This window comes from Rhea pennata, unplaced genomic scaffold (genome assembly GCF_028389875.1).
Source record: "Rhea pennata isolate bPtePen1 unplaced genomic scaffold, bPtePen1.pri scaffold_40, whole genome shotgun sequence".
Lineage (NCBI taxonomy): Eukaryota > Metazoa > Chordata > Aves > Rheiformes > Rheidae > Rhea > Rhea pennata.
Window position 1 is genome coordinate 1,851,894 of NW_026907681.1, and position 18,477 is coordinate 1,870,370.

General features: G+C 50.7%; 1 pseudogene; it reads right to left on the bottom strand.

Moving 5' to 3' along the window:
• Window positions 1-18,477, bottom strand: part of LOC134154755 (DNA polymerase epsilon catalytic subunit A-like) — a 38,071-nt pseudogene that overhangs the window by 14,536 nt on the left and 5,058 nt on the right.

Consider the following 18,477-nt stretch of genomic DNA (forward strand, 5'->3'; position numbering starts at 1 on the left):
ACTAAATGCTTGCAGCAAGAGATTAGATTGAGACTAACAGCAGAACCATTTCAGCAGAAAAGGCCTCCCAGCCACCTCCGTGATTCACGACAGAACTAGCAATAACTGCAAAGCAAATGGCTCTTTATTAAACTCTTCCAGAGACAGAGTCCCAGCTTTTTGTCATTTCTTTCAACATATTAGCAACTACATTTCAGGCTCCTCCCTCTGCCACAAGACTCCAAACATTTGAGAACTAGGACATGCTGCTTCTTTCTCCTAGAATCAATCACTTCTTAGCCTAAGATCAACTGTTTCTCTGCTTGTCTCATCTTTCTCTTTGAAAAGTACCCTACACTGAACACAAACCAGATCACAAAATAGTTGAGCTGAGGATTTTCTAGATCCAGTAAAAGCCAAAAAAAACCAGCTGTTTTCTTTCCTAGCACTGAAAGTGATTGCATCAGAGAGCTAGGAACCACTGTGGCAGCAGCTGTTTAGGATTCAGCAGGGGAAAAACCTGCACTTGCACCAGAGCTGTCAGGAAAGCTAATATTTCTTACTGACCATAAAGATTGAGCAAAATGATCCTTTAGGGTTCAAGTTTTCAGTGAGAGGTGAGGACCTTCTAGCTTTGGCAGCACAAATAAAACAGAAATTCAAGCCCAGCACCTCATGCAGCCCCTTGAACTCACAGCGACGGTCTCTGAAAGCTCGTACACTGTCTACATAGAAAGAGTTCTCTCGCTGGCAGATGGTGGTGACACGCTCCTCCACCTTGGTGACGTGGATCTGCTCATAAGCCTTGCGGCAATAATCTAGTAAAGGGAATAAACAGAGAAAGCTTTCTCAGAGATCAGTGCCCCACTATGGATGGGAAGGATGAACACAATGGCATCGGGCAAACCACACAGATCCACAGATCTGAAGCTTTCAAGGCACCAGTCTGAGAAAAATTCCATCAATGCAAATAAACATCATACCTAGGAAAGCAAGGAAGCAGACCTGCTACAAAGGCAAGGGGAGGAAGATACTAATATGGGGAGAAACAGCACCTCTCTATAGAGATGCAGAGGTGTGTGTGGGAAATAAATTGCCCACGAGGGCTCATCCACAAATTCAGGCTCTGCTCAGAGCCCCCACTAGCTAGATGCTTCCGCTGAGCAGTACCACTTTAGGAGCAAAAAGTGAAAGGATATCGACACATGTGTTTCACTGACATGCTTAATGAGTGCTCATTAAAGAACAACAACAAAAAACCCCAAACAAAATATCACCTTTCATGTGTCTCAGCTCAAATACATGACTCTCCGTGAGAAAAGAGAAACACTGAGACAAAAAACAGCACTTGCCTCCTCCTCAAAAAACGTATAGGAATTGGTTCGGATCCTAGGGGAAAACTGTTGCAGCATGAAACCGAGATCAAATTCAGTCTGAGCCAGCAAGAACTAAGTAGCCCCAGACCTGAGAGAGAAGTAATTAATGATGTGTTTGTAGTCTAGGCAGCAAAAACCTGCTCCAGATAACGCCATTTATTTTCACCTGCCAGTTGCTTCTTCTCATACTTGGCCTGCTCTTCACGGCAAAGCTCGTGGAACGCCTGGGGTGCTCCATCTGGATACAGAGGAGGAAACTTCTCAGGCTCCAGTCGTTGCTGGATGCGGTGATACTCGCTGCGGCTTGCAGGCACTGCAAAGGAACAGCAACTAGGAGCTTTCCAGGGGAGGAACAGGAAGCGGTCTCTGTGTCTTCAGCTCACGCTGCAAGCTCTATCCATGCTGCAATGCAACAGGGAACTTGACAAAGCAGACAGCAGAATTACACTTACTGAATTCTCCTCTCCACTGCCAAGTCATCCGGTGCTGACGATTAGCACCTGGCTTGTTCAAGTCACAGGCAGCACATGTGGCCTCATCCACCACTGCTGAGGGCTGGACACAGGTCAGACACACCCATGTTAGAGAAAACAGAACTGTCTCCAGTGACATATGCCAGAAGGAATCGATGTTGGGTACTAGAAGAACACAAATATGAACATCACAGAGGTGACGTTCAGTAAGTTTTCCTTTCTAGAAGCTTTTCAGAACACAAGTTACAGCAAAAACAATGACTATTCTTTGGATGAAGCCAGCTAAACTATTGCTCTACGTTGGACAGACCTTTCGGCTCTGTACACCTGGCAACTGTAACAGCCTGACTGGATTTCAAACCGAGCCTTATTTTATCCCCCTGTCCAGGGCAGAAAGTTTATTGTTTGCCACTAAGGGGATCAAATCGGAGGGACCTCCTAGACCATCTGCAAGACAAAACAGAAGACACCTTCCTGACTGGACTGAGATTACCCACATGCAACCTGTTGGTCAGAATGATGTTGGGGTACATGGCCCCTATATCTAAATGGTAGATAAGGGGGCATTCAATTCCGTTAGGAACATCCTTCAAGGAATTCAGCTTGACTTTGATTTCATCACAAGCCTGCGGGGAGATGTAAAAAAGTAAAATTCAAACAAGAAGGAACTAATGATGCAGTCACATACTCACTATATTTGATCCTTTACTTCCGACATGCACAGAAACACCTGCCACTGATTCTGGGGAACAGAGGAAGAGTATGAAAAACTAAAGGAATAGGATTAAGAAGAGTGGCAGCGGCGAGTCTTCTTTAGCCACCAATCTTTAAGGTTTTCTTTTGGACCTCCAAGGTAGGTTTCATCTACACTGCAAATGTCTACAGATAAGTTTCTCCTGTCTCTCTCCATGGAGTATAAAATGAGTCTAAACAGGCATCTTTAACATGTGGTGTCTCACCAGACATATTCAGGATGAGAAAAATCAGCCTTGCCTCCAGCCTATGCCAGTTCTTTATTAATATGGGAAATAAGGCACAGATGGACATGGGGCAGAACTCAAAGCTGAAGAAAGTTGTTATACAGCACCAATATGTGTACACAGGACCGAGGCTTGCCTAAAGAAATGTGCTGCAACTCCACCCTCACAGTTCTGCTCTCCTTGGAAAGCCCAGTCATGCCTCTGGCCCTGCAGGCTGAGGCAGGACAGCAGACCTCCTGGAAGTTGGTGACTTGATCCAACGGCAAACCTTCTTCCTCTTCGACAGCATGCCGGAGCATCTTCTCCACATGCTGCACCAGGAAGTTAAAGGCAGAAGGATTCTGCAAGGATACAGGAATGATACCGAGACCTCTTCTAGCCCTGACACCCATCCTCGCACACTGCCCAGGGAAGGGGGGCAGGGGGTGACAGCTTCTGCAAGATTATCCATGCTCCAGCGTAGCTTCGGCGATCTTTGAAAACAGGCTCACTACTTAGCAGAGCATGTCTCAGTATGGGTAGAGAGCAATTCGTCTCATCTGAAGGGCAGATGGCTGAAACAGGTCAGCTGAATGGCATCTTGAAATGCCCCTTCGTTCACTGATCAGCTCCGATGTGAGCAGGCAGAAAATGGCTGACCTCCACAGCCAACTTGAGAGCTCTCTAGAACTGAAGGACGGTGGCTTTCTGCTAAGAACCCTACAACTCACAAAAGTCTACACCACTGGCACTAAGGCAAAACACAAAGCAGAGAAGAGATGGTGGCTGCTCCCCGGCCCTTGGAGTTCTCCTGCAAAGGAGGCTATATAGGGCAGCTAACAAGAAGAGAAGATTGCATGCATGTTCCAGAGTGCAACACTTATGGGGCTGACCTAGCAGTCAGCTGCTCACACATCTAAGGCTCTAAGGGGCCAAGGATTTAGATTTAAGGTCCTTCTAAATTCACAGTGCACGTTCCCTTAAGATCATTCACGAGATTAAGGCCACTAAAATAAGCAGCACTGAGGTATGGTGTATCACACAGCAAAGATGGAAGTTGCCTCTAAAACTTACAATCTAGACAGTAGCACCAACCAGAAACAGGTAAAAGAGGCCAAAAGAAGCTTGGCTTGAGTGGGAGAAGGACAAAGATATAATCCTGATGAGACAAAAACAGAGTCATCTCTGCCAACAACCACTCGCTCAAAGAAAACCAAAAACCAAAAAAAAACCCTCAACCAACCAATAAACAAAGTAAACAAACCCACACAAAAGCAATGAACCACTCTCCTTGCTGTAACACTGTCTTTACCCAATAGCCAGTCTGAGGTCATGAAGAGCAACTTCTCCAACCCTTCCCACCTAAACTCTAAGCAGGTTCATACACTCAAGCCATAAATTAGGTATCAGTTTTATAACAGGTATTGCTATTGGGTATCCCCCAAAAGAACAGAGGATGGTAATTCCAGTTGGAGGGTTATTCCCTACTGCCATGTTCTTCAGAAAGAAGAGAAAGAGCATCATTGCATTACCATTTTAAAGCCTCTGTCGCAACACCTTGATTGTGTCCTTACCTTTTTAAAGCGGCAAGGGATGTCACTGCGAAAAACCCCAGGTTCCAGAGCTTCCACCTGGCCTCCTACAAACGTCTCCGAGTCCAGCACGTGGCCATCATCTGTAAGTTTGCTGAACTCCTGCTCCTGCTTGTTGCGGAAGATGATGTTGGCGTGACAGGCCTGAACCATCAGCAATGCCTCACACACTGTCCCAGAACCTTTTCTTAACACCTGTAAAAGACAGACATCAAAAACTGGACTTAGAAAGAAGCGCTGTTAAGGGTGCTGCTGGAATTAGGCTGGCCTTATCACCACATCATTGAACTTAAATGTCTGATTTGGTGCCCAACATGATGTGTTTATTCAGGCAGTATTGAAGCCCAAGGCAAGAAGGAGCACAGTAAGGAAACAAAACCAACTCCTTCACTTAGGCTACCCATAACTGGTCTATGGAAAAACAGCTATGACTGCTGTACTGCAGAAAGGAAGCGCATTTGGAGACTACTTTCCCTCCTTTCCTTGGGAAAAACTATCCAAACTGTAGAAATTAGTTCTATTGCTCCGTTGCAATGCCCCGAGTACTACCGTTTTGCAGAAGTGTAAATAACACAAATATACAGTGCAACGCCAATGCCAGAAACACATCAAGGAAATTCTATTCTTCCCTAAGCTTAAGTTCTTTCAGGTCTCTGAAATTCAGCAAGATACACTGACAACTTCTCAAAGACACTGCATTAACTTAAAGGATTTCACAAAGCTCTAACTCAAAGGTTCACTAATACTGCAGATGCCCAGAGATACAGCACCGGGTGGGAATACCTGAGGCTCCTCTGTAGCCGTCCGGCACATCTCTTCAGGGTCCAGCTCCACTGCATCATAACCCAGTTTTGCTTTCGCTGCTGCTTTCAGGTTGTGACTTCCCACTGGCAGGTAACTCTCTCTCTTCACCCACCTAGACAGAATAATGAAAATGCCAGTCTACGAAGAGACAGCCCTGCACTTCAGAAAGGGCTGCTACGTACAAAAAGATCTGTATTACTCTAACAGGGAAAGGTGAGAGCAGAACATCCAAGTGCAGTGGAATAAGAAGCTGCACAGCTTTAGACAGTCTGCATATCTACCCATGCTCTTAAATCCTGACTCGTACAAATAGTGCTATTCAAATCATTTCTATTGCTCAGATTTTTCTCAACCCTCATACTTCAGAGACTTCAAAGATAAACGTTTAAACACAGGAGGAGGTATCAGCAGGACTGCAAAGAGAGGCAGTTGTTTTCCAGAGTCTGGACACTGGTCCAATGTGAAAAAACATTCAAGTCACAACTGCCAAGACAGACAGCCCTCTCCTGTACACACACACACACACACACACACACACACACACATACACCCCCTTCCTTTTCCTCTCTGTGCTAGGCAGGCTGTTGGGTTAGAATATGGCCCTGTGCCCACTACAATGGTTTGGTTTTATCCTGTCCTTTTACCTGCTATCCAGGACAGTTCTCAAACTCCCAATGACAGCCACCAGCAGACTCTATAAACAGAGTTAGTCGTTCAGGCTAGTGTGGGCAAGACGTAACTTCTGTACATAATGGCACACAACGGAGTACCGAGTAGAAGCAGCACAACCAAAGATGGGGGTGCTAGTCCTTTCCTAGTAAGATGTAACTCATGATAGCAGTGCACAGAGATGGAAAAGGGACAGTATTCAAATACATCAACTGTAGGCATTTTATACAAATTTAACAGATAAAGATGCAGTTATACGGTACAGACGCAGCATTCGGTACCTCAGACAATCCATGTGGATGCACTGCAGGGCTTTGTACTCTCCCTGGCTGCCCTTCTGAAATCCAGTCTCCTGATACATATTAATTCCATGAGCTGCTGCTCTTGCTTCCACAAAAGGCCTGAGGAGAGAGACAATGCAGAAGAGAAGAAACAAAGCAATCCCTTTCCTCCACCCCATCCCCACCCCAAGGGTTTCAGAATTGCTTTCTTGTAAGCTACTTAATGAGGAATTTTTCTTGTGAATTCTCCTTTGCTCCAGACCTTACCCGTGAGAGCTGGCCACAGGGAAAACTCCCTGTAGGGCAGAGCTACTGCAAGAAGGAAGCTGCTTGCTTACATCCTATACCAGGAGGCAGAACATTATGATCGAGTTTCCCTCGCTCCCCAAAGGCTTGGCTGCTCTGGTCTCCCTATTGTTCTGCAGTTCTCTTTTGACACTTTGCCTGTTCTCCAGTTACTGAGGTCATCAGTGTACAAACATTGCCAAATCAACAACGATCTAGAAGTAGCTCAGCAATCCCTGGACCAATTGATGGGACTCTATAGAAGTTCGTATTTCAAAGCCAGTAAACATAGCTCTGCTCAGGGAAAAAAAAAAAAAAGTTCTGAATTCCTCCTCCCCCTCTTCGACAGTCCTCTGCAGGCTGGCGATCCAAGACTCAGCCCAGCACTCCAGATAAAGAGCACATAATCAGGATGTAAACAGGTTCCCAAACTGGCTGGATAGTCTGCGTAGATAAGAACGCATGTGGCCGCTATGTGACCTCCAGACAAAGGACATACAGGCTGGTACCCAATCTCACCTCATGGCCTAGACAACATTTCCTTTTAGAAACCAGGTTAGTTTTCATTCCTGATCTTACCAGTCAAAGAAGTCTCCATCGTATGTGACAATGATAGTAGGTTTGGTCTCCTGGACATGTTCAAATCGCCTCTGCATTAAATGCATTAAATCCTAGTATGCAACAGAGGATTATAAAAAAACAAACCCAAAACAAAAAACATCTCCCCCACAAACACAAACACTCAGCAAATTCACCTCCTGCAGGCAGGCACTGGATATAACACTATTGATGCAGTCCTTCCCCTCTGCTCTTGACCTAGCTAGAACCCGATCTGCCTCATCATCACACCATGAAATGAAAGCATCACCAGCACCGTGACTGTCCGCTGTGCTCCCCAAAGATACACTCTATTGGGTGATAAGCTCTCTTTGGCCTACAAGAGACCAAGGCAGATAAAAAGCAGCCTGATTTCCCAAGTAGAACCTACTTACCTCATCTGGTTCATTAGACACAGGATGGACCCTCATACTCCGGCTTTGAAGTAAATTCAAAGTCCTCAATATCCTCACAGACAATCTCCTTGTTTGTGATCAGATAGCCCTAGAGAGTTGACAAAGGAAGAGTTACTGAGGACTCAGATCCCTGCTACACCAGGGACAGGTTCCTGAACAACCGGAACACACTGCCTAAAGGATGAAATAGTCTTCCATCGATGCGATAATCCTTGCACAGCTTGATAGCTAGAGCTTTTGTCAAGTGGGAACGGCTCTTTGGAGGTCACCTTCTGAACAATTGCTTACAATCAACTAAGGGTGCCAAAAGGGAGACAACTTAAGGACTATACTCTCCAAATTACTACTGCCCCTCAAAGGGGCACCAGTAGCCTTAGCTGGGTTCTCCAACATACAAAACGAGGAAATCCTTATGCATCATTCAGACTAGACTTCAATTTTATTTCCACAGCCATTACATATAGACCAAGCAACTAGCAACAAAGCAAGCCAGGGACCAGACCGCCAAAGGTGACATGCTCGTTTGCTGTCTAGCATTTTGCTCCAAAGCATGAAGAAAAGAACTGTTGTTCCATTACCTGCCCATCAACCATGTAGGAGATCATCATGATCCGGTCTGTCTCTGCATCAGGAAACTTCAAAGGGAGTTTGGTAGTTTCAATGTCAAAGGCGAAAACAACCGGATCCTGAATATGACCAAATACATTAAACTCAAATCAGCTTTAGAGTATGATTTAACGAGCAGTTCTCATTAGATTAACAACTAATTTACCTAAGTAGGTTTATGCACATCTCAGACCCAGCAGGCTTGACTGTAGGAGACAAGGTAGCAACAGTGGTACCCACTGATAACCAAACAGCAAAATTCATTAACAGGAGAGAATGGAATAACAAAAGCTTCTCTTTAATGCAACAACCCCCTTCGAGAAAGAGAGTCATCAGGATTGACAGCACGTGAGGAAACATTGCGCAGGCAAAAAGCACTTATTACCTCTATGCCTTTATAAGAGAGGTTTCTTATGGCATTGGATTTATAAAGCATAACAATGAGTTTAAGAATCGTTGGGCACCCCAGGAATCACCTGGAACAAATAATGTACACCTCTCAGTTGGGCAGGAAGTGCTCACTTCACTAGATTCCTCTTCCTTTGAAATGGTTCAACTGAAATCAGACATCAGGTGTAGGAAACCAAAGAGAAAATTGGAATTCTCATTTGTACTTTTTAGTCTGTGTGACTAGGGGAATCCTAAGAAGCCCATGGGCCAACCATCCTAAGGAGACCTCTTTCCTTGACAGCATAGACGTATAGACATCGCTCGCCTGGTCTCGCTCTCTGTTTTTCCTCACAGCAGGAGAGATCTCTTTCCGCACCTTCACCAAGTCATCCACCACGTGGAAGGATAACTTAATGTAGTTCTGCTTAAGACCCACCAAGTGATTTGGCTACAAAGCAACAAGACAGTGCCAGCTAAGGGTGGAAAAGAGTAATGAGGGAAAGGGGAAGACTGCTAACAGTAAGAAAGCGTTGAAAGAAGAGGTAGTAATTGAATGGAAAGACTCGGAGTGAGAAGAGATGCTAGCAAGCACGTAAGACAGCGAAGAACATGTGAGCTATGCCAGTTCACACCAAGGGCCATCTTGTCTTGTTGTCTGTTTCCAAGCGCAATCACCAGTACACACCCAAGAAAGAGTAAATGTATACTATCCCCCTCTGCCACAACACTCTTAATCTCCAGCCATTTCTAGCTCAGGAAGTTTCTTGAGCATCCTGTGAAAAAGACTATGTGCTGGAGCAGAACATATATTTTATTTACTATTACTATAATAAGCAATTACTATCAATAAGCAATAATTAGCCTATTCATGACATGCAATGCAAACAGTGCTTGAAGATTAAAGGTAAGCATACTGCTTCCCTTTACTGCTTAGCCCCTTTCTACTCCACTTGAGCTCGAAAGAAAGAAAGAAAGAAAGATTAGTTATTCAATAGTACAGCAGGCAGAGGAATACTGACCAGATCCAAATCTTCTTTGGGGACAGTTCCCAGCTTTGAAATGTTCCCTTGAAACTTCCTGGAGAGGAAGGATGACACTTCTCGTTCACAGCCCTGCAAAGAAACTGGAGAATGAGCAACAAAGCCAGACACTTCTCCAGAGGAGAAGACAAGCTCACAAGAGGTTCTGGCACTAGTGTCCTCAATTGTGAGGGGAGGACACGAGGCTGTCCTGAAATCCTGGCCGTCTGGAAATCTGTTCCTTCACACTGGGGCTCTCTTTGATCGTCAATTCACAGCACCGTCAGAACAAACCCAGTTTTGCAGCACGAGCAGGATCAAGACGAGATGAGAGGGGAAATTTACCCCTGTTTGGGCTTAGAAGAAGTGAAATAGGCTCCAGAGATCAATTTTAGGACAAAAAAAGAACAGGAAAAATATGACAGCTCCTTGAAGGGATAATTCATCACATAACAAACCAACCTCCCTCTAAGAAACCTTAGTGCAGCCACCATACTGATACAGCTGCTTCCCATCTCAGGTCTTCTCTAACAGCTCTGACAAAACCACCAACAGAAGCACTGGAGCTGTATTTTTCTCCTACCAACCCAAGAAGATGGTCGGTCACAAGGCCTCTCAGCTGACTGGGGGACCCTTCAAGTCAAACCTGCCCTTGTCTCTGGGACCTCGGCCACTAGTTTCCTCAAGACCCCGCTTGCCAGTGCGCAGCTTCCAAGTCCATACTCGCCTTCTGGGTAGCGATGTAGAAATACGGCTTATAGGGCAGGGCCACCCAGGAGAAATCAAAACCGGTGAACATTGCGCGACCCCGCAGCCAAGGTGAGAAACCAACCCAACGGTTCCCAACGGAAGCAACGGGCACCGCGCTGCCCTTGCTGCGCGTTGCTGGCATTTGTGCGCCACATACACATCCCTGCATCTCTGCAGCACCCACCTTGGCCCCCAAGGGTCCCAGGTGGACCCAGCGTAGGGCAGACAGCGCTGCTGCCTTGTGGGTGATGTCTGGGGCCCAGAACAGCCAAACCGGTGGGGGCAGGCAGGACGCCCAGCCCGGGCACCAGCGCTGCGCTGGAGGAACGGGATGCACCTCGAAGCAGGTCCCATCCTCCGGGATGAAGTAGTCCACAGCGCTCACCAGCCGCCGGTCCTCGCCCAGCACCTCCGTCTGCACATGCACATGGCCTGTTACGACACACGACCCCCCCCGCCCCCTCCCACCCCAGTCCTACCGGGTGCCTGTCAGTGACACCTCCCCTGCCCCAGTCCTACTGGGTGTCTATTGGTGACACCTCCCCTCACACCCAGGTCCTACCGGGTGCCTGTCGGAGACATCTCCCCCCCCGTCCCGCCCAGGTCCTACCAGGTGCCTGTCGGAGACATCTCCCCCTCTCGTCGGTGACATTCACCCTCTGTCCTACAAGGTGCATGTCGGTGACCCCCCCCATCGTTGTCCCCCCTAGTCCTACCAGGTGCCTGTGGGTGACACCCCCCGCCGGTGACATCCCCCCCCGGCCCAGTCCTACCGGGTGCATGTTGATGAGCCAGCCCGTGCGCTCGCCACGCTCCGTGGGCCGCTCGAAGCCGAACAGTGTGTCCAGCCGCTCCGTGCGCTGCGAGCGCTCCAGGCGCTTGAGGGAGGACAGCGAGGAGCCATCGTCCCTGCAGGACGCCGCGCCGCCAGCCGCCGCCCAGTCCCCGCCGCGACCCAACCCCCCCCCCCTCCACACCTCCCGCTGCCGCCTGGCCCCAGTGCTCACTGCCCCCCCAGCCGCCGCCGCCGCCCGGCTCCGCGCCGCCCCGCAGCACCATCCCGCCGCGGCCGGAGCAGCCCCGCGCGCTGCCCCCACCTCCCGCGAGCGGGAAGCCTGCCAGCCCCGCCTCCCCAGGGAGAGCACCAATCAGAGAGCGGCACCGCAGCCAATGGTAGCTCTCTTCCTCGACCTCTGCCCCGCAGCACGGCGGCTGCGCTGGCCACGCCCCTCGCGGCACCTTCCCGGGCAGGCCCCGCCCCCGCCCCGGCTGCCGCGCACGCGCACGCGCCTGCGCGGCGGCGCCCGGCGCGGCCCGACCCGACCCGGCCCGGCGCGGCCTGGCCTGTCGTGGGGCGGCGGCGCTGCGCGGGAAGCGGCTGCTGCTCCCGAAGCGGCGCCGTCACGGGGGCAGTTGCGGACCGGCGCCGCCGTCTTGGCCGCCTCTCCAGGTAGCCCTCCGGCTGCGAGGGAGCTGGGAGCCGGCTGCGCCCCCGAGGAGCCCTGGCCGGCCTTGAGGCGCGTGCCGGGCTCCTTGGGCCGTGCGAGTCTTCCTGCCTGGAGGCCGGACGGGCTGCGGGGAGCCGTCGGGGGCCGAGGCGCAGCGTGCGAGCTCCGTCCTTGCTGCGCTTTGGCGGGGCGGGCTGAAGCCCTGGCGGGCTGCGCGGAGCAGGCCTGGCATGGGCTCGGCGAGCCTGGCCCGCCCCGTCTCGCTGAGGTGCCGTCCGGCCGTTCAGGGCGCGGGAGGGAGCTGGCCGCTGAAGCTGGCTGGTTTGCAGTGAAACAGCAAGCAGCACTGCGGTCAGTCTGTGGAGTCACTGCCTGGGAGAAGAAAAGAGGGGCAGGTGCTCTGCAGGGACCCTAAAAAAAATCTCTCAGACGTCGGAAAACTGCACTGTGGAGGTCGTGCACAGGAAGCGCTTTCTGCACGGCTGTACGAACCGTGTGTTTGGGGTTTTAAGCATATGCAGTGTGGAAATCGGGAGGCTCCTGGGAAGTTTCTTTCTGGGCCCCAGCCAGCTGCGAGCCGGCACTGCCAGCTTGAGCAGCCCGGATTGCGTTGTCCTTCCGTGGTGCTCGGGCGGTGTTGGGAGCACGTAGGAAGCACCGCTGCCTTTTGCCCAGGCTGTGCTCTGTCAGCGGCCCCTTGGGCACAGCCCCTGCTACTAAAGCAAGCCTCTTCTGTGTTGGCCGTTGCTAAGGCTTTTGTAAATAAACTAGGAGGAGCACACTGTTTTTTTGAATTTCCTTGTTTGTATTCAGTTGAACTTCTTGAACTGGATCCTTTCTAATGACCCAATACTAGTATTATTTTAATAAGAGTGTAAATTACCAAAGTTGATTTTTTTTTTCCAGATATGAATGTCATCATTATAAGATAGATGGGATGTGCAGGGTTTGTGCTTCCTCATTATAGTTAAATAAGCAAATATTAAAGAAAAATGTGGGGAGAAAACAGGTAGTTAACATAAATCTGATTTTAACCAAAACTGTGACCATTGAGTTGCTGAGGACTTCTCAGTGGGGGATGTTTTGGAAGGAAGGGCACTTTCTTTCTCTCTCCCCAAACTGTACTGCCAGCCATCTGTTGATAATTATTGTCCAGTCTCTGCTGAGAACTTGTGATAGTTAATATTTCCTCACCGCTTGAACAAATAAGCGATAATCACTGCAAGGTACTTGACCACAGGAGTAGAAAGATGAATAGCGTGGAAGAGTCAGTGTATACCTTGGTTTGTGAAAACAGCTCAGTTTTCTATTAGTGATTATGACAAATTCAAATTCTTGAGGACTTGGAGAATGAGTACATTGAGTTACATAGTATCTCTGGAAAACATAAGTTAAAAGATCAAAATTATCAAAAATCTTAAAAATTCTCCATTCCTGTTTGTTTCGTATTATTTTTAGTTTACTTTATCCTTTCTCAGAGGAAATATTGAATGTTTATAGCTAAGCTGGGGATAGCTCACTTCATGGCAATGTTTATTCTCTTAACCTGTCAAATCTTTATAGTTTTATTGAGCCCTATGTAACAGGAGAGTAGAAATCATTCACTCTGGTTTAAAAATGGCCTCTGAAACTGTCCAAAATCATTGTTGTGATTTTGTTTTTCTTTTTTCAGTTATGTTAATAATACATACTAATAGGCTATGCCTTTAGTTCAAAGACCTGTAGGTTTACAAATAACAGCTCTTTCAACTTTGTAATACTCTTGATATGATAGCTTCTAAGTTCTAAGAGTGGTCTGGGAATCTTTTCTTTTTTTCTTTTTTTTTTTTTTTTTTTTTTTTTTTTTTGAGGCTTCACAGTTGGACTTTTTCTATCTCTACAGTGACAATCCCTGTAAACCTCATTGCTCAGTTTTTTCCCAACACGTAAAACTCAAGATTTTGAAAACTTATTTCTGGACCCACAGAAAACTTAGATCTTAGCTCTTTGAAAACCCACTCCCTTTCAAAATGCCACAGAGTACGTTTTGCTGATAGCAAGAAAAATGTGTGTTGCTATTGAAATGGCTTTGGGTAATTTGATCAAAATGTCATCAGGCCTGATCCATTTGGGTGTATATTTTATGTTTATTTTTTGGTTATTAACTTTCCTTTTCTTCATAGGTTTCAGTAGGTACAAGTCCTTGATGGCTTCCAGCACCTTTTCCAGAGGAAATGAACTGGGCAGCGCTGGTGTGCCCCGGTGGGCATGAGAAGCGTCTCAGGGCTCCTGGGACCTCAGAGGCCTGCCCTGAGGTGAGGTGGGCCTTGGGAAGAGGAATGGAGAGGATGGCGGGTTACAGAGATGTGTGGAGCTGCCAGCAGAGACCCCAGGACAGAGTCAGCGCGGAGCTGCAAGTACATGGACGTGATGTTGATGCCTGTCATTCTCCTCTGCTGCTACCAGTTTGTGGCAGGGATCTGCCTGCATCCCTTGGCTTGGGCACTTTTGATGGCTGCTGAGTGAGGGATCACGGGAGGGGAGATGTGTGGAGACTGAGCGGAGCTTGCTGGCGGATGCAGAGATGTGGGGAATCCTAGTGAGCACAGCTGCCCCTGGCTCAGTTCCCATGCCAGGAAATGGAGAAGAGGGTTGACTGTCTACTCCGGAGGACACACCAAGGAAAGCCATGCTAGAGTAGGGCCACTGCAGGCACGCTTAACGGCTGCTTACCCCAGGCAGCTTGCAAGGGCTGGCACCCATGCAGAGATGGGGAAGCACATGGGGTGCCCTGTCCCCTCTGCAGCCACAGCGTAGGACTACCAGGTGCATGTCCTGTTCTCATCATGTCCCCCTTGACCCTGCAGGGGCTAACAGTTTGCAGTGCTGTATGCAGCTGCAACCATGACTGCACCCCTGGCGACATGGACATGTTGGGCCACAGAGAGCTGGGCATGTGCAGGGACAAGTGATGTGTGCAGCACTGCGCACTGGGCAGGATCCCATTTGCCAGGAAGTTCAGCATTGTGTGTTCGTCCTCACAGGGCAGAAGACAGGGCGCTGCGTGCCCAGTGCTGACGGCACCAAGAAGAGCTCTGAAATGCTGGCTTGGTGTCCAGCAGAGGAAGCGAGTGTCGGGTACGGGCCCCAAAGATGGGTCGTGGCACTGGGGAGGAGAGTCCTCTGCTAGGATGGAACAGGCACCAAAAGGCTGGCCCATCTTCGAGGTCCTGTTGGACACCAGGGGATGCTCTGGGTAGGACACCTCTGAGGGTGCTCTTGAGAGGTTTGGCCCCTTCAGCAACAGGCCATGGCCTAGGGAGGGGGTGTCATGGCACTTGATGCCACTTCCCAATGGCAGCATGGGAGCGGACTCTTGCCCTTTCTGCAGTGACCTGGGACAAGCCTGGGGCAGCGTGGGGCACGTTGACACAGAGCAAGGGGCCCGCAGGCGTCCTGGGCCATGGCCCGGGCACGGCCCCGCAGCAGGAGGCGCAGCTGCCCTGGGGTGCTGGGCACAGGGGCAGCAGCAGGGCCGGCAGCCCCGGGGCCTTGTGCCACGCCGACGCTGGGCCGGCAGACGGCTGGCAGGGAGGCTGCAGCGTGGCCCCGGGGCCCCCATGTCGCAGCACTGTGACCCGGCAGCGCAGTCACAATGCTCGCGGCACGAGCAGGGCTAGAAGGCGCCCTCGCCCCTGCCGCTCTGCCAGGCTCCGCAGCCGGCTCGCAGCTGGCTGCCGCCCAGGGCCGAGGCTCTCTGCAGGCTGTCCTTGGGCGCAGGAGCACCCACCGCCACGAGGGCAGCAGGGCTCTCGACAGCCACCCAGCGCAACGTTGTCGCAGGACATGCGGGGGCACGGCTGCCTGCACCTCAGGCCGCCAAACGATGGACGTGCTCAGCAGCTGCACCTCCCTTTCGTATGGAGACCTCTTTGTGGCCTTCCTCTGACCTCGCTGCCAGCTCTTGCTTTGCACCTTCTCTGCCCTGCTTTGGTGCTCAGAGCACTCCCTGCCGTGGCCGTGCCCCGTGCCTCGCAGGCTTGGAAAGTGCCTGTGTCTGCTGCTTCACTCCCTAACACTGCCTAACGCTGCCTCCTATGCCGGCTGCCTCTTCCCCAACACAAATAGGCACGACCAACCCCTTCCTCCTGCAGCCCTTGACCCCTTCCAGCACCGGCTCTAAGACTGGCTCTTTGGCTTGCCTCAGCCTCAGAAAGACTGTGGATCCTCTTCCTCTTCTGCCTGGCACTCCTCCAAAGATGCACAGCGCAATACCAAGTGACAGCAAGGTTTTCACAGTGTTTTCACCCTCAGGAGAGCAGAGGGAGGTCAGCATCTGCCAGCTCCAGGTCTCTTCTAAGCTGCCTCAGCTGAGCTGACGCAAAGGGGCCAAGGCAAGCAGGCTTTCTGCTTTTGTTGCTGTACTCGTGTGGCGCTGCTGGGCACAGCTGGCCTGTGCATGCCTCCTGTGGGAAATGGAAGTGACCCCTGCCACCACTGTCAGCAGCCATTCTTGTGCGAGCGCAGACTGTGCCCAGGCATTTGCTCACGGGCAGGCAGCGCGCTGAAGCTCACAGCTGATTCAGCCCTTGTGCACCATCCGATCGTGGAAGGTTTTCTGTTGGAAGAGCTCGCTGGAGGCCCTCCGATCCAATCTGTGCTCTGAGCAGGCTCGGATTCAAAGCCGGATGTAACTTTGGTCTTTCAGAGACCGGAGCAAGCCCTTGGGAGCGGGAGAAGACCCCTCACACGCCCCTCAAGCTCCGCAAGGGCTCCAGGCCTTTTCAGCTGGAGATCAGTAGAGAAAGTTAACTCGATGGCCCGCAAAGAGCAAGGGCATCCATTCTCGGAGCCGGAGACCCTTCCAAAGATCCCCATGCCTGTCTGCTTTGGCGCCACATGCAGCACCCAGGAAATGCAGGCCATGCGATGCGAAGATGCTCCAAGTGCTCATCATCAGTGTCATAGGTCTCGGGCAACACTCTGGAGCACCCGGCCAGCTGGTCTCCTGCAGGGCCCAGGAAAGAGTTTTTTCCCCCAGGCTCTATCAGGTCTGGCTTTTGCTTTTTTTTTCTTCCTTTCTTTTTTTCTTCCTTTTTTTTTTTTTTTTTTCTTTTCTTTTTTTTTTTCCTTAAATTTTGCCATGCTCTGGAGCCCCTAAAGTGGCTTCAGTTTGAGAGAGAGAGGAAAGGAGCTGGGCAGCGCTGGTGTGCCCCGGTGGGCGTGAGAAGCGTCCCAGGGCTGGCCGGGACGCAGGCCTTGCTCACATGCGCAGGGAACAGCCGATCGCCAGCATTGGGGTCAGGAAGGAATTTTCCCCCAGCACAGATTGGCAGCAGTGCCTGGGGGTTTTTCGCCTTCCTCTGCAGCACTGAGCACGGCCCACTCCCAGGGCTCCTCGGAGCCCTTTCAGGCCACTGATTGCCTGCTCTTGCAGCACCAAGACACCAGCTGTGCCCTGCAGCTCTCTCGCTCTCTGCCCTGGGGCAAGCTCAGGCACTTCCATGCATTCCATATGCTTGGGCTGTTCTGCCTTGTGCAAAACAATGTGCGTTTGCAAAGGCTCCGGGCTTGATGCTGCATCAGGAAGCAGCTGCCGCTTGTCAGCTCTCTCTGCATGTAATAAAAGTGCAATGCTTGTAACCTCTGCTGGCTCTGCTGTGTGTGTCGTGCGAGTCGTGGCTGTGGCCTGAGAGCTTTGTCGTGCAGCTGTGCTGCCAGGAAGCGCAGGTACCCTGCTGCCTGCAGGGTCTGTTGTGGGGCTTGCAGGGTTACTCTGCACCGCAGGGAGTTTAGCCCAACTCCGCCCCGGTTGCATAACCGGGCTATGACACTGCGCGCGTGTGCAGATTTATTTCGGGGGCCACATTGACTTTGGGGTTCGCTATTTCATTACTCTTCAACCTCAGACCTTCTGGTTGACTGTTTCTCACGGTTATTCTGTGGCTGGAAGCCACCAAATCTCTATGTAACCAACCGCTGCTCTTTCTCACAGATTTCCAGTTACTTATTCATATTCTGCTTAACACAGCGGTAGTGTTCTAGACACCCAAAAGTTACAGCAGGGACCGTTCCCACGAAGTATCCCGTAGTACAGATGCAGCACTCTGGGTCCCAGAGGCGAGGAGATCACTGATAGCGCCTTTTCCTGTCATCCTTCAGAAGGGCTACCAGGAATGGGAGACAAGCCCACAGAGCTCTGTCCTCACTAAAGTCAAGGGCGTGACACAGTCACCAAGCAAGGTGTGCGATGTCGGGGTGTACATAGCCCACAACCACCCCACTGCCTCCGCTCTCCCCAAACCCACACAGCCGAGATGAGGCTCCGACCCGCCTTTCTCCCTTCTCTGCTCTTGTCTTGCTTGCTTTGGGTGGCCTCTTGGAGCAGTAGATGAGCAGCAGACTTTCTGCAAGGGCTTCCCAACTGCTCCTTCATCCAGATGGACCCAGCAAAGGAAGCTGTCCTGTGTGGTGGTCCCCGCTGCCTGCATGGGGACTCCCGTGTTCCCTCCTCCAGGCCCAGCACTGTCCTTGGCTCCCGATGAGGCCACCATAGCTGCGTCCCAGACACATTGGGACTGCATGTTAGGTCACCTTTGCAGTGCTGTGCGGCAGGCTCAGCAGAGCTTGGCACGTAGCACCGGGCAGGGCCCTGTGGCCTTAGCCAGGCAGGTGCGCCATGCTCTGCCTGCCTTGACAAGCAGCGTCAGGCCTCTGTGGTTTTGGATGTTCAGGGCGGGAGAGGGCACTCTCAGATCAGGTCAGGGGAGGCTCTGACATTCACCTCCTTGTTTGCCAGGGCTATTATTGCCAGCTGCAGCTTTTTGTAGCAGAGGGCAGATCAGCTTTGTATT